General features: G+C 46.4%; 1 protein-coding gene across 1 annotated transcript in view; it reads left to right on the forward strand.

Annotated features, from left to right (window-relative positions):
- The window catches only part of NECAP2 (NECAP endocytosis associated 2), a 325,616-nt gene that overhangs the window by 97,764 nt on the left and 214,789 nt on the right, over positions 1-13,063 (forward strand). The gene's annotated exons all lie outside the window — the stretch shown is intronic.

The raw sequence follows: 13,063 nt of genomic DNA on the forward strand, positions 1-13,063 counted from the left end.
TGGCTTTAGAATAGACTGTTGCTGCTAAAGAAGGATCAATAGTTTTTCAGTTGAAGTTTAGAGTTTCAGTTGCCTAATGTTTGGCAGTCTTGTGATAATCTGTGGTATTAAATCTCCCCCCTCTCCCAGGCTGTATTTTTTTTGTCTTCATTATAATGTGTATTTGGTTTTATTTTTATTTATTTGTTCTAATTTAATTAAGTGTAAAAGTTACACACAAATGTTTGCAGACTTTTTCTCCACTCCAGGCTAAGGGACCCCCAAACATCAGATTGAAATGGGCCTGCACGAGCCATGACAAATCTTCAGCTGGCCCTGCTGCAGTCTGGTGCTTCAAAGACATTTAGAAGGCCTCATGACAGTAGGTTGTGTTTTCAGTGCCGGGATGACCATTAGTAAACGGCTGGGAAGAGTATATCTTCTACCAATCATCGGTCAGGAGAAATATTATTTCCAGACAATTGATAAAACACAACCTCTTGATAATACATGCAGGCAGACTCGCCTAACCTCGTCCGATTCTGTGTCTTAATTTTAAGTAGTTGTCCCTTTTTCAATATAGTGACATGCAAGGACGGAGTTTACAGTCATTATAGAAGCTGGGCTGCAGAAATCACAGGGTTTTTGATTTTCAAATGTAGGCGGGTCTGCCTGCAGGCATATGACCTTGTGAATGTTGTTTGAAGCAACAATGTGCAGACAAATCACTGTACTCCTACGTTTCAAAGAACATTAAGAAGGCAATGCCTTCAGGCAGAGGGGCCCTTGTGCCCCCCTTCTCCGTTCTCTTTGAACAACGGTGGCAGGAGTGTCATTTTGCAACCAAAAGGAATCCAGATTGATTTGACATGCTATTCTGAATCACTCGGGCTGGCCTCCTCTCCTGTTGGTTCTGGCTTAGTGAAGTGTTAACATGCATCTTGAAAAATTAGCAAGTGCTTCTCGCTACAAAGGGGGGTTTGAGGGGGGGACTGCCTTATTGTGGTAAGCCTTGATTGGGGGTAGGTGGTGGACAGGTCAAACTGTTTGTGGCTGAGCTGTCGGAAGTAGGAATTACAAAAGCAAAATACTGCAAAGATAGCCCAGCAGTTTAGGCGACTGTTATAGGTTTAGACCTGCCTATAAATGCTATGGCTTTTTCCGCAATTCCTGCTGGTAAATGGGTTTTTAAAAGGTGGATGGATCCAGCCCCCTCGCTTCGCAGTATGGGAATTTCTGCCCACCATCATGAAATTTGGTTCTGCCCCTGTAACGAAAATCAAAACTTGGCACCCATACCTACAGGCAGTGGCACACCGTGCGGGGGACAGCGGGGCCAAGTCCCCCCCTTACCCCGCCCCCACAGGCTCTTTTGAAAGCATGACCAGGATTTTTGTCACTGACTGGGACACCTCTCCCATTCGGCACTGCACCTCAATGAGCGTGCCCAACAGGAAAGATGTCCCGCTGGGAGGGCAATGTGTGTGCTGAGCAATTCCTGCTCAGCATGGTCATTGTCCTGGCAACAGGACACCTGACCCTTTCCAAACGGGAGAGGTGTCCCGGTGCCAGCAGGACAATGTCCCAAGGTCCATGAGCTAATGTGAGCCGTTGGGCACTGATGGGAGGGGAGCTATTAGCAGCAGGCACCTTTCTCCCTTTAGAAACGTGCATGGGAGGGGGTTATCAGCATTGAGAAGAGTACATCATACTGCAGGCTTTATCAAATGACTGTCTTTACCCAGGGGGAATTTGTTAGGCTAGCGTGAATCTGCATGATGTTATCGTGACTTTGCATGAAGGATGGGGAGAATACAACAAACGCCATACTCTTATTGTTCAATATATTTCTATAGTGATGTATATAGTGTAAAGTTAATTATGAAAGAGTAGTTTATTATAATCTAATGTGCTTTGCTTCCAGGTCATTGCTATAAATAAAGTTTTATTTAAGCACATGAAATGCAAAGGGAACATTAATAAATATCTATTTCCACTAAACCTGTGAAGATGTGCTCAGTTGCTTAAATTGTCCACATCCCGCTTTCACCATTTAACCAAACTGTGTGATCCTGGGCAGATCCTTTACTGTGTCTTATCTGCAGCTCTGTGATTCACTTCAGGACTTATGTTAATATAATATGTTATTTAAAAAATAAAAAAAATACCCTGATATAGAGTTGCTCCATAAATAACAATGGTGCAATTTAGGTATTTTGCACCACAGTTATTTTCCACCTGGTTTACTTATGGCAACTTATTCTAAAGTCGCTTCCTTGGTGCCTCCAAGTATCAAAGACTGATGCTCCTTGCGATGTCCATTTCTGTGAAGTCATTTCTGCTGGTGCAATCCACGTGCAAATTCAGAGGTTTGCATGTATTTTGCACGGGAGCACTTGAACATAGCTCTAATAGATGTTTCCTGCATCTGTAATGATTCTGCATTTTTATTTATTTTTGTATGTGTTAAAATGCCATCTACCACTAGCAGCGGTTTGTGGGCCCGAATGAGACGCTATGGAATTGCGCGCACTGCATTTGCGGGGAAAGTAGTAGGACTTTTTTCATTGCTCGCTTACCCAACTCTTGCAATGCTGGATATTCCCCTTCCTACAGGCAGTGTCATCAGTGTTGTGGCAGTTTGAGACCCGCACTAATAAAACAGCCCAAGGCTTTCTAAATGTTGTTTGAAACACAGGACGACAGCAAATGACTGTAGTACTGTGCTTCAAAGAACATTGAGATGGCAATATGCCTGCAGGCCGTTTTATCAGTGCAGGGTCTGTTTGAGCCCCACACTGATAAAACAGCCCGATAAGACGTTTTAAAATGTTCTTTGAAGCACGGGACAGACGGCAGCAAATCGCTGCAGGCCACGCTTCAAAGAACATTAAGAAGACCAGCCCCCTGCACTGATCACACAGCCTACAGCCCAGGAATCTTCATTAACAAGTACTTACCCTGGGCAGCCAAGCTGTGACTTGAGTTGTCCCTTCTGTTCTCTGGCCTCTGCAATGGGCTCCTCTGTGCATGCCTTGCAGCCCCGGAGCCTCTCCCTCTGCCTCGCCTGTGCGCTCTGCACCACAAGCACAGCACAGGCCAGGCTAAGTAAATATGAACCCTCATTCTAGAAATCATGTCGCAGTTTGTGCGACATGATTATTGAAATAAAAAGCAAATCGGGAGTATTGTATCGCAAAATGCGATGCGATACCGCTTATTCTATGCCTTGCTTTAGTCATTACAATCAAAATGCTTCGCAAGATAACACAAATTACAGAGACCCTGCGAGGGACACCCTGAAGGACACAAGCTGTAAAGCCTGGGCCAGAGCTACGGGTGGACACCCAAACACTATCTCACTCTAGTCGCACTGGATCGATTCTTCAGCTTAAGAGAAGTTCTACCTTTATCCCCACAGTACCTTAGGTGAGAAGAAGCAAACGTAGCTGGATTCTCTCTTGTGCAGCAGCGACGGACCCGGTCTCCTGATTCCTTGTTCTGGTGTTGAAAGGAAGTACTCTGCATGGGTTGTCACAGCAGCATTTGTGAGAGAAGACCCTTGGCACGGATTTCCTTGGGTTTCCTTGGTCAGTCTGTGGTTTTGGCACCTTTTTTATCAGCACCAACAAAGGACGGGTATCGGCTGGTCGATCTTCGATTCTGTTGTCCTGCACTCTAGTGAGGGGACTTGGATGAGTGGGATTGTGCCTCTGGAGTCCAACTATAGCTCACCAAAGGTCTGGACGGATTCGCCTTGCATAGATTATGCACTGCAAATGGGTTTCAGGGCTCCTGGCATTCACGGTTTGCAGCCCTGGAAGGTCACAACACCCCAGGAGATGGCTTGATTTGTAGTTCGTCCTGGGGCTGGTTGGTTCCACCAGCCAAAGGGAAGGAGTCCTCTTCGGAGCTCCTCTGTTGATATGAAAACGGGCTCAGGACAGCAGTGGTCGCTTTAGTTACTGCAAAGGGTCTGCAGGTGTCTCTGGTCATCTTCAGCTTCGGATCTTATGTTCCAGTGGTCGACTTGCCTTCTACCTCCAGAACCTCACCTTATATTCAGTTTTCCCACTCGTTTCTCTAAGCATTTTACAGAAAGGCGTGGGTGACTGTCCAATCAGGACAGCCAGCCTCTCCAGTGGGAACTGGTTCAATTCAGGCACTCTTGCAGACAAAAGAGTAGGGGAGTGTTAAACTCTTTCCACAGTTCCTGCCTTTGCAGACACAGTGGAGACTAGGCAGGGACACCCACATGTTCCCACCAAAGGCAAAATGCCCCCACAGACCTCCCTCCCCACCCCCTCCCAGAATGGTAGAAGAAGGGCTAACAAAGGACAACCACATGAGAAATGGCGAAAAAAGAAAGGAGCCACCATGTTAGAACATAGGTGACCCTATTGTGCATAACCGAGACTGTGAACAGTCTGCGGTAAAAAATAGGACAATAGTTGGAAGAACACGTCCACTGCCACCAGCCATAACTGTGAGGTTATCGCTGTGACTGGATACTGGGTATCCCCTTGGTACTTCACGTAAGGTGGTGAGTGCTAATCTCTCATAATGTAATGTTTTAGGAAGGATACAAAGTATCCCTCTATCCTTAAGAACAGTAGTTGTTAAGGATAGTGAAAGAATCTGAAAGTAGAACCCAAGGGGTTCCGAGCAACACTGCACATAGGGTGCTGTCCGCTGCAAAAGAACACAGATGCCTTTAAACAGATATGGAGAAAAGCAGACTCCATAGAAAAAGGTAAAACCAGGAGACAGAGTTCAAAAAGTCAGAGCAAATCAGAATGATTTGGCGGGTGGGGCTCCTCTCATTAAAAATGGAAAGAAAAAGGCCCAGAAGTCCAGCAAACGAGTGCTGGGGGTCTCACCAGGAGAGGGGATGAAGCATAAAGCTGATAAATCTCCGGAACAGGCTGGGGTTTTGCACACAGTTTGTATCCCTCCACCATCAGGCCACAGCTGACTGACCCCATTATTCAGGGGGAAAACTATCCCATATTGCCACAGTAGATTTCAGGTCCCTGGCTTGAGGCATAATCATGAAATCTGAAAATGTTCTTTAAGGTGTTTTTGTCACTTTGGGTTTGGTGTTAACTCTACAAGCTGCCATCCTCTTTCCAGGGAAACACTATGGTGCCTTTACAGTGATGACCTGGAGTTTGTATTCTAGGGTGCAGAGATGAGCCATCTGTCGTCCTAAGATTTTAAGGCACAACCTTTAAGTGATAGTCTTTTAATGTTTTGTCTCTTTTCTGATGCAGTAAATTATAACTCCTCTTCCCCTGTGCAACCTTCTGCACCTGGTTAGGTGTTTCAAATGCTCAAACGCCACCTTGAGGTGATTCTGGTCTCCTATGCTCAGACCCTGAATCTTTCCGCCCCCTTCTTCTTGCTTTCCGCCACCACTCTTGCTGTCCACCCCGCTTTCTGCCCCCTCCCAAGCCTTCGCCTCTTCCTTGTTTTAGTCTCCTTGTTTCTTTCTCTCTCTCTCTCACTCTCACTCTCTCTCTCTCTCCTTCTTTATGCACCCCTCTACCTCCTTCCTTCCTTTCACCCCTTTCCCTCCCCACAACCCCCTTTCTCTTCTGCAGATTCACCTGCTCCATCGGTGGCGGCATTCCACGTTGTAATCCTCATTTTCCTTCTCCTCTTCCAGCCGTTATTTGGGAGTCTGGCTTCGTTACCTTGTTCGTACGTCAATCCGTTCCGCAGCTTCGTCCATTCACGTTGGTCCTCCGGTACCATTTCCCCAGGCCAGCTAATAAGCCCAAACGCACCTCTAACTGCAGCTTCCTCGATCCCTTGTGCACAACCCCCTCTTTCTGGCGGGCCTCTTCCTCCTTTTTAAAGAAGACAGAACAAGCCCATTAACCCAACTCTGCCTCTTCTCTGCACCTGGACTCACCCCCGACAGTCCTTCATTCTCGTAACCGTCTCGCACACCCCGATTAACCTCTTCCATCCCTGCGTGCCGCAGACTGTGCTCCCTTGGTTTTGACCGTTACTTCCTCACACCCATGCAGTGTCTTGCACTGTCCTTGCAGCACAGTAACCTGGGGTGATGTACCGTGTTGTTGAGATCCCAGCTTTTTTCATCCCTGTGGAGAGTTGGCCCATCTTTGTTCACCATATCTACAAAGGTGACTTGCTACATGGGCATTGTGGAGCCCCCAAGATGGGCTACGCAGATACTCTGGTAGCCAGCATCCAGTGCAAGTTAAATTTACTACATTCATTTAGTTGCTTCATTCTATCCCTCCTTTTTACTTTTTGTCTTTGTTGACATCTTAGTCTTTCCTTCATTCCAACTGTCCTTCATTTTTTTCCTTCATCTTCGTTTCATGATTTGTCTTTATGATTTCTCATTTTTCACTTTTTTCATTCAGTCCATCTTTCCCTACTCCATTTGGTCTTTTTTTAAATTGATAAAAACCCTGATCAAGAAACAAGGTGAAAGACAAAAATAAATGGATAGAATTATCAAAGTAATGAGGAGGAAACACAGGAAAGAAAGACATGATTGCAAAAGATTAAGTAAACAATTGGCAGATGGAATGAAACCAAGGAATGAGACATTGGCCCTCATTACAAGTTTGCCGGTATCCGTCCAGTAATTCCGGCTGGATACCGGCAAACTGACTTACCGTTAACGGCACCTGATATGTTGGAATTACCGGCACATTGCAGGTGCCTGCAACGGTAGGGAAATCCCCAAGGATCTAGCAATCCCTCATGCACCAGTCCCTCGTCGCTTGATGCAAATCCTTGCTGGATTCCTTACTGGTTGCTGAACAAAACTCGCAGCAACCACATGTGGAAACCGCCTACCACCAAATTGTTTTTTTTTTCGTTCCAGAGTATTTCTCAACTTATTCGCCAGTGCTACTAGGGAGGTAGGGAGGTTTTTCATACATTTCTTTAGCCCTGAGTCTCTTAATCTTCATGGGCCTCCTTGAGGGCTTCCCTCGAATGTCATTCCAGGAGATGCTTATTCGGTCACTTTTGTACAATTCCCTCTGCAGGTGTCTCTCTTGGTCTCTACTTGAACTTGCCAGCCTAGATAGAAAAGCATCTGCATACATGTTACTGCCTTTTTTGTTCTCGATAGGGCGCTCTATTGACTCTAAAATAAAATTGGATTACTTGCCTGATGAATTGTTTCATCTTTTGTTTACAAAGTTACTCATCGGTGAGTGTATTTTGTTTTCAATCTGCTATATATATATATATATATATATATATATATATATATATATATATATATATATATATATATATATATATATATATATATATATATATATATATATATATTCCTGTAGAATTATGTCAGAGGTGGCCTCACTGTTGGTTGTGGAGGTTCGGCTTAACGTTTCACGGCTGGCATTCTGGGTCTGTGGCACTCCAAGGCTGTGTGCCGGTGAGCTGCAATACCACAACACTGCTGCAGTGAAGGGGGACATGATGGGCAGCATACAGTGTTTTTCCCTATTTCTGCCCGGAGTGGACTTTTGGTTTATGATGAGGTGATTTGCTGGTGCCTGACCACTGCTGGAGGGGGTTGGTGTGTGCTTGTCTCGCGACTGAGGGGGGCGGCTCCATTAATGGCCTGAATCCACAACTCCATAACTATATGAATTGCTCTGATCAAATTGCCCGTGGCTGATTTGGCTGTTTTTTGTGGCCGTCTTGACCGAATATATATGCGGGGGGAAGCCCCTGCGAGTCCCCTCTGAATCCCCCTATATTATTTATTACCCCAAAACCACCCCCCGCATATATTGTGGGTCAAAACGGCCGCAAAATAAATCTGCCAACTCGGTCGCGGTCAACTTGGGTAATACCAAATGATCAATACTGTTACTGAATTGGTTACCCGTCGGAAGCGGCATCAATTGGGGTGCAGTTTGACACGTTGTTGCAGGCTCCCTTCCCTCTTGGACTACCCCTCCTTCTGAGTTGCGCTGTTATGGTGCAGCTGCCGTAAGGCCGTGTGAAGTCCAGGAAGTCAGGAGTCCTGGCTTTGTAGGAGGACCGGTACCTTGCTACCTGCCTCTGCTACTCCCTGGTGCCTCCACTGCAGTGTGAGGGGGAGTGGTGGTTGCTCGGCTCAGCTGTAGGCTGTGCATTGAATCTAGCTGTCATGGTGGTGAACTCCGGACACGGGAGTAGTAAAAAAGAGAGGTGCCACAGCTAATTAAACGGGGACAAAAACCGCTGGGGCTTTTAACCCGCCAAGGCAGTCTACCATCAATTGGGTGGCCCGAAGCCAGAGGGCTATGGGGGGTCACCACAACTGGTGTGATGGGGAGATAAATGAGGAGGCAATCTGTGAGGTTGTAGCAACTAATGTGGTTGTGGCCATTGTGACTGATGTGGCCAGCCCAAGTAGTTTGATGGTAGCCACTGTTGAAAATGTTGACGTCAAAGACAATCCAGTTGAGCTGCAGAGAGCAGGCTTGGCGGATATGATGCTGAGCCTGGATCATCGTATCTGGATGTTTTTTGCCTCCAATTCATTTATCTGGATCTCTAACTCAGGGGCAGGGGGGTTCTAATTTAGGGTCCGGATGTGTCTATGAAAAGGCACTTGTGTTATTGACTGAGCCAAATGACGGACCCCCGAATATTGAAAAGAATTTGCAGTTGCATCTTTTGTCCAAATCCATCCTGGAGGCGCTAGAGCGCTCAATCGACAAAACTGTGCTGAGAATTGCTTGCAGGAAAATAATGGGGTGATGCTAGTGCAGTGTACAGCATTGGGAGAAGCTGATTTCATAAACCTGGACAAGCTGTGTGGTGATACGGATGGTAACTCCACTTAGGATGAAAGGCAGTCCATTTTATTGGTCAACCCGGTGGGTCGTACTGGCCAGGACCTTGGGATGGGGGGGAGGAGGGGATAATCATTTGAGAGAACTCCTGTGTATTCCATCTATTAAGGAACTGAGTATCAGCCAGTGTGTCCACAAGGTGGCCCATGAAATTCTGCCTCTGTATTTTCTGATCCTGTGGGCTCTAGCCTGATGTTGGATGGCGAACAAGCTGTTGGGCCCCGTGAGAGCACATATACCTATATTTTATATTTTGCTAAACATCTCAACAGCCTTTTTGCAACTGAAGGATGCTTTCAGGCTGTTGTTGGGGAGGTGTGAAAAAGATGCAGGGGAAAATGGATGCCTGGCAGTCCCTGACTAACCTTGAGGCAAGGAATGATGGTACGAACAAGGCTAACAACGCTCAACCGGGGTCTGATCCCTCCAGCAACCCGGTGCCGAAAGTCATCAAGGACAGTTTGGTGATTTCCTCAGCAGGAACACATTTGGGGCCCCAGGGTGTGGGCTGGTGGGGTTGCCACACCCTTGGGGACGTGTTGGGGGGGGTTGGGGGGACATGCGGGGGGTTGAAGACTACAAGCTGTCAAAGCTTTATATCCACGCAGCCTGAAAGGTTGTCAAGGTCACTTATAGGTCACCAAGGTCTCGTATTGCTTTTGGAGCAAATAACCTAAAGGTGGGTAACCCAGACAGAATTGAGCATGGCGGCTGTGGAAACGACATGGAGTCATGATGCCATCTGGGGTACTCCCTGTGATGGTGTCAAAAAGGGAACATTAAAGGGCGATCCTGAGCAGCTGGCAGGACACCAACCTAATCTGTTTCTTTGAGGGCCTAACACATGGCAATAGAAATGCATACAAAAGAGCCCTAGCGAAAGGCTTATCTGAGGTATTTTGGGTGAATAATATCTTGTTCAAGCGGTTTCCTACTGTTTGCATTCTCTCTCGACTGTATGTTTTGTAAGGGGTGCAATGTTTGCTTTTCTTTTGTTAATGTTCATTTTCACTTGTATGTCCCAAATTGCAGAGGCGCAGTAGCAATGAAGGCGATAGTTATTCGAGAACACCAAGGCTGACATATATCATATCCAAGATTTCTGGTGGTACTGGCATGAGGGGAGGGTGGTTTTCCAGACTCTCATAACATCACCTCCTGGAATCTTGGGCTAGGTAGTAATGAACTCGCAGTGGATCCTAACAGGGCCATTATTGGCTTAACAATACTAGAACTGGCGCAGAGGCTGAGGCAGGCTGCCCCGAGGGGGTTCCAGGTCTCTAAGCAGGCATAGGAAAAGGTGTATGCCTTTGTCACACAGGCCCCTCCTCTGAAGCAATTTTAGGGAATATGGGCTGATAGCCGAGAGTGAGAACTGGCACGGCTTAGCAGGGGGGCAGGCATGTGGTGGTCTGTCAAATGGTCTGTCCGACCAATCTCATGTTCTCCAGTCAATTTTATCTTTGTTGATTGTTTCGTGGAATGTGGCTGGTGTTAAATCCAGACTGGATAGCCCAAAGACCCAGTCACTTTTTGCGAGGGCTGATATTGTTCTTCTACAGAAGACCTGGGCAGTGGAGGACGTCCCCGTTGATTGATTTTTAGCCTATTGTGTAGCTGCGCACAAGAACCCTGGGATGCGTTGCCACGGATGGCTATCCATTTTGGTCAAAAATCCCCTAGCCAGTGAACTCCTTCCTCTGGATTCCTCTTATCCTTTCTTGCAGATGGTTATAATCTGCAGGGTGGGTTTGAATTAGGTTTTGGTGGTTAATGTTTATAATCTGCCCCATGCGCAGTTTGCTAGGAGCAGTCGGCCAGTATTAACCGCTGTTATGGAGGGTTTGGTTAACTTAGCTGCCGCAAATGCCCTATATCTCATTTTGGGGGATGGGGCGGGCAGGGGCCCGGATAACTTTCCAGCAGATTTGATAATGTTTGAACCGGACCTGTAGGCCCCCGTTCTGACCTTTTGGGTTTAATGCTATTTGTGCAGTGATTCAGTGAATCTACAAAAAGGGCCGAAAGGGCGCTACCAGCGTCATATAGAACAATTTCCCTTTTGGACTCCTTGTTTAAAATCATGGGGAGGGTGCTCCTGGGGAGATTGGAGTCCTGGGTGGAGTGGATTAATATTCTTTTCCCCATTCAGCTGGGGTTTAGACCAGGTCTTGGAACTGCTGAGCAGTCTTTGAACATTTGGTTGTGGTCCACTCATTCTACACCGAGTCTATTTTTCTTGCCTTCATGGATCTGAGCACCGCCTTTGACATGGTCAATCGTGACAAGCTCTGGTGTGCACTCAGATCCATGAATTGCCCAGGTGCATTGGTAGATCTTCTTGAGAGACTGCATCTCAACAGTGGCTTGTGTGACGAGTGGGGCACATGGACGGTGCACTGCCCTTTTTCAGATGGTGTCAGGGCTGTGTGCTGGCCCCCCCTTTTTTGCCTGTTAAGTGGTCATATTGACCACTGATGTAATCTACCCCGGATGTCCATAGGTAGGGCAACAGACTTCTGCCTCTTCCGGCTTATGCAGTGCCACAGGGCTCATCCTGTTGCCCCTGCTTTTTAATGTTCATTCTCTGCTCTATATTATTGGCCAGTTTGAATGACTGTATCATTCATATGCTGATGATACTCAAGATTTATGTTCGCTTAAGCCACCCAGCAGAGGTAGTGGAACGGTTGGTGAAGGGTGCTGAAATGATTCAATGCTGGATGTCGGAAAACGAGCTCCAGTTGAATCCTTCTAGGACGGTGGTTATCATCCTCTGCCTGAAAAAAAAAATTGTAAAGTTACATGTGGGATCCCCTGTCCCGCCTTGTTTGGGTTGCCTAACAAATACAGCCCGTTTGTAAAAAAAAAAAAATCTGGCCTGTATATTGGAGGCTGGCTTGAGCTGTCATTTATATATGAATCAAATGATGTATTTTCAACTGGGGCTCTTGAAACCTCTACAGCCCCTTATTTCTGGGAATGATCGCCCCACTGTGGTAGGCACCCCAGCAAATTCAAAGTTGATGCCTCAGAATTCAGCATGCATTATCTTCACTCTATCCCGGAATGCCTCTGTCTCTGAGTCCCACGGAAGCTTACATTGGCTGCTGGTACAACAGCGGATAGAGTTCAAGATTCTGTGTCTTGTTTAATTTGTTCATGGACAGGCCCCTCTGTATTTTGAGTTCTAAGATCTCATCCTATTGCCTGACTCGTACCTTACGATCAAACGGACAGGGATTACTGATAATCCCCACTTCTCGAACAGCTGGAGACAGTGGGGAGATGGCCGGTTTTCTGTCTTCGGTCCTCGTGTTTGGAACTTTCTCCCACAATCTTTGCTTGAGATCAAATCTTTATCCAGTTTCCGAAAATTGCTGAAATCTGGATCTCAGTACTCTTTGGTAAAGATTGTTCATCAATTAAATAAAAATAAAAAATAGCTGAAAACCTATTTGTTTGAATGAGAGCTTCTAGTTTTATTTAGGGTAGCTATGTTTCTATCTTGCTAAATTAAAAGAATACACTGATCACCTGCGCCCAGATGCAGTTCTGCTAGGTTCCTACAGGAAATGCACTTTGTAGATGTTCAAATCAAATGATATGGTCTTGCTGGCCCGATATCTCCTAGTCTTGCAGTGTCGTCTTAATGATTATTCTTCATTCACATACTCGCTAGTCCTAAAGGTCCATGCTCAAAAATCGGTCGTTATGGTCTATAGTAGGGGGAAGCGTCCATCCAAATTCCAGATAATGTTTAGCTTATAGCTGTGTATAGCTTTGACTGGCTGGGGGTCAGATTTTCCTCAAACTTTGGAGCTGAATCCCATGCTAATAGCAAACTGCAAGATTTAAGCAGGCCATCAGGGGTGGCCAGAGCCATGGGCATGTTGCTAGCTATGGCATGGAGCTGTGGGGATATAGTAATGCTGAGCCTATTCAGGTGAAGAACATCTTTTCAAGAGTATTGGGGGCTCCCTCGAGCGCCCCCCAAATGTTCCTGTGCACCAGGAACTGGGCTGTATGTTAATAGTGATCTCATTGCAGCATTGCCTGCCAGTCATTGGCTCAGAGTTTGGGGGAACAGTGAAGCTGTGCTGACTCATGAGCTAATTGTTCCCAGAGACCCTCTTCTGAAGATTCCCATGCTCAGGCATGTGACAGCTTTGCTAGTGGATTCGGACATGGCTCAATGTTTTTATGCGACAGATGGTATGCCTTGTCATATACCTATC

This window comes from Ambystoma mexicanum, chromosome 8 (assembly GCF_040938575.1).
Source record: "Ambystoma mexicanum isolate Mex_15411 chromosome 8, UKY_AmexF1_1, whole genome shotgun sequence".
Lineage (NCBI taxonomy): Eukaryota > Metazoa > Chordata > Amphibia > Caudata > Ambystomatidae > Ambystoma > Ambystoma mexicanum.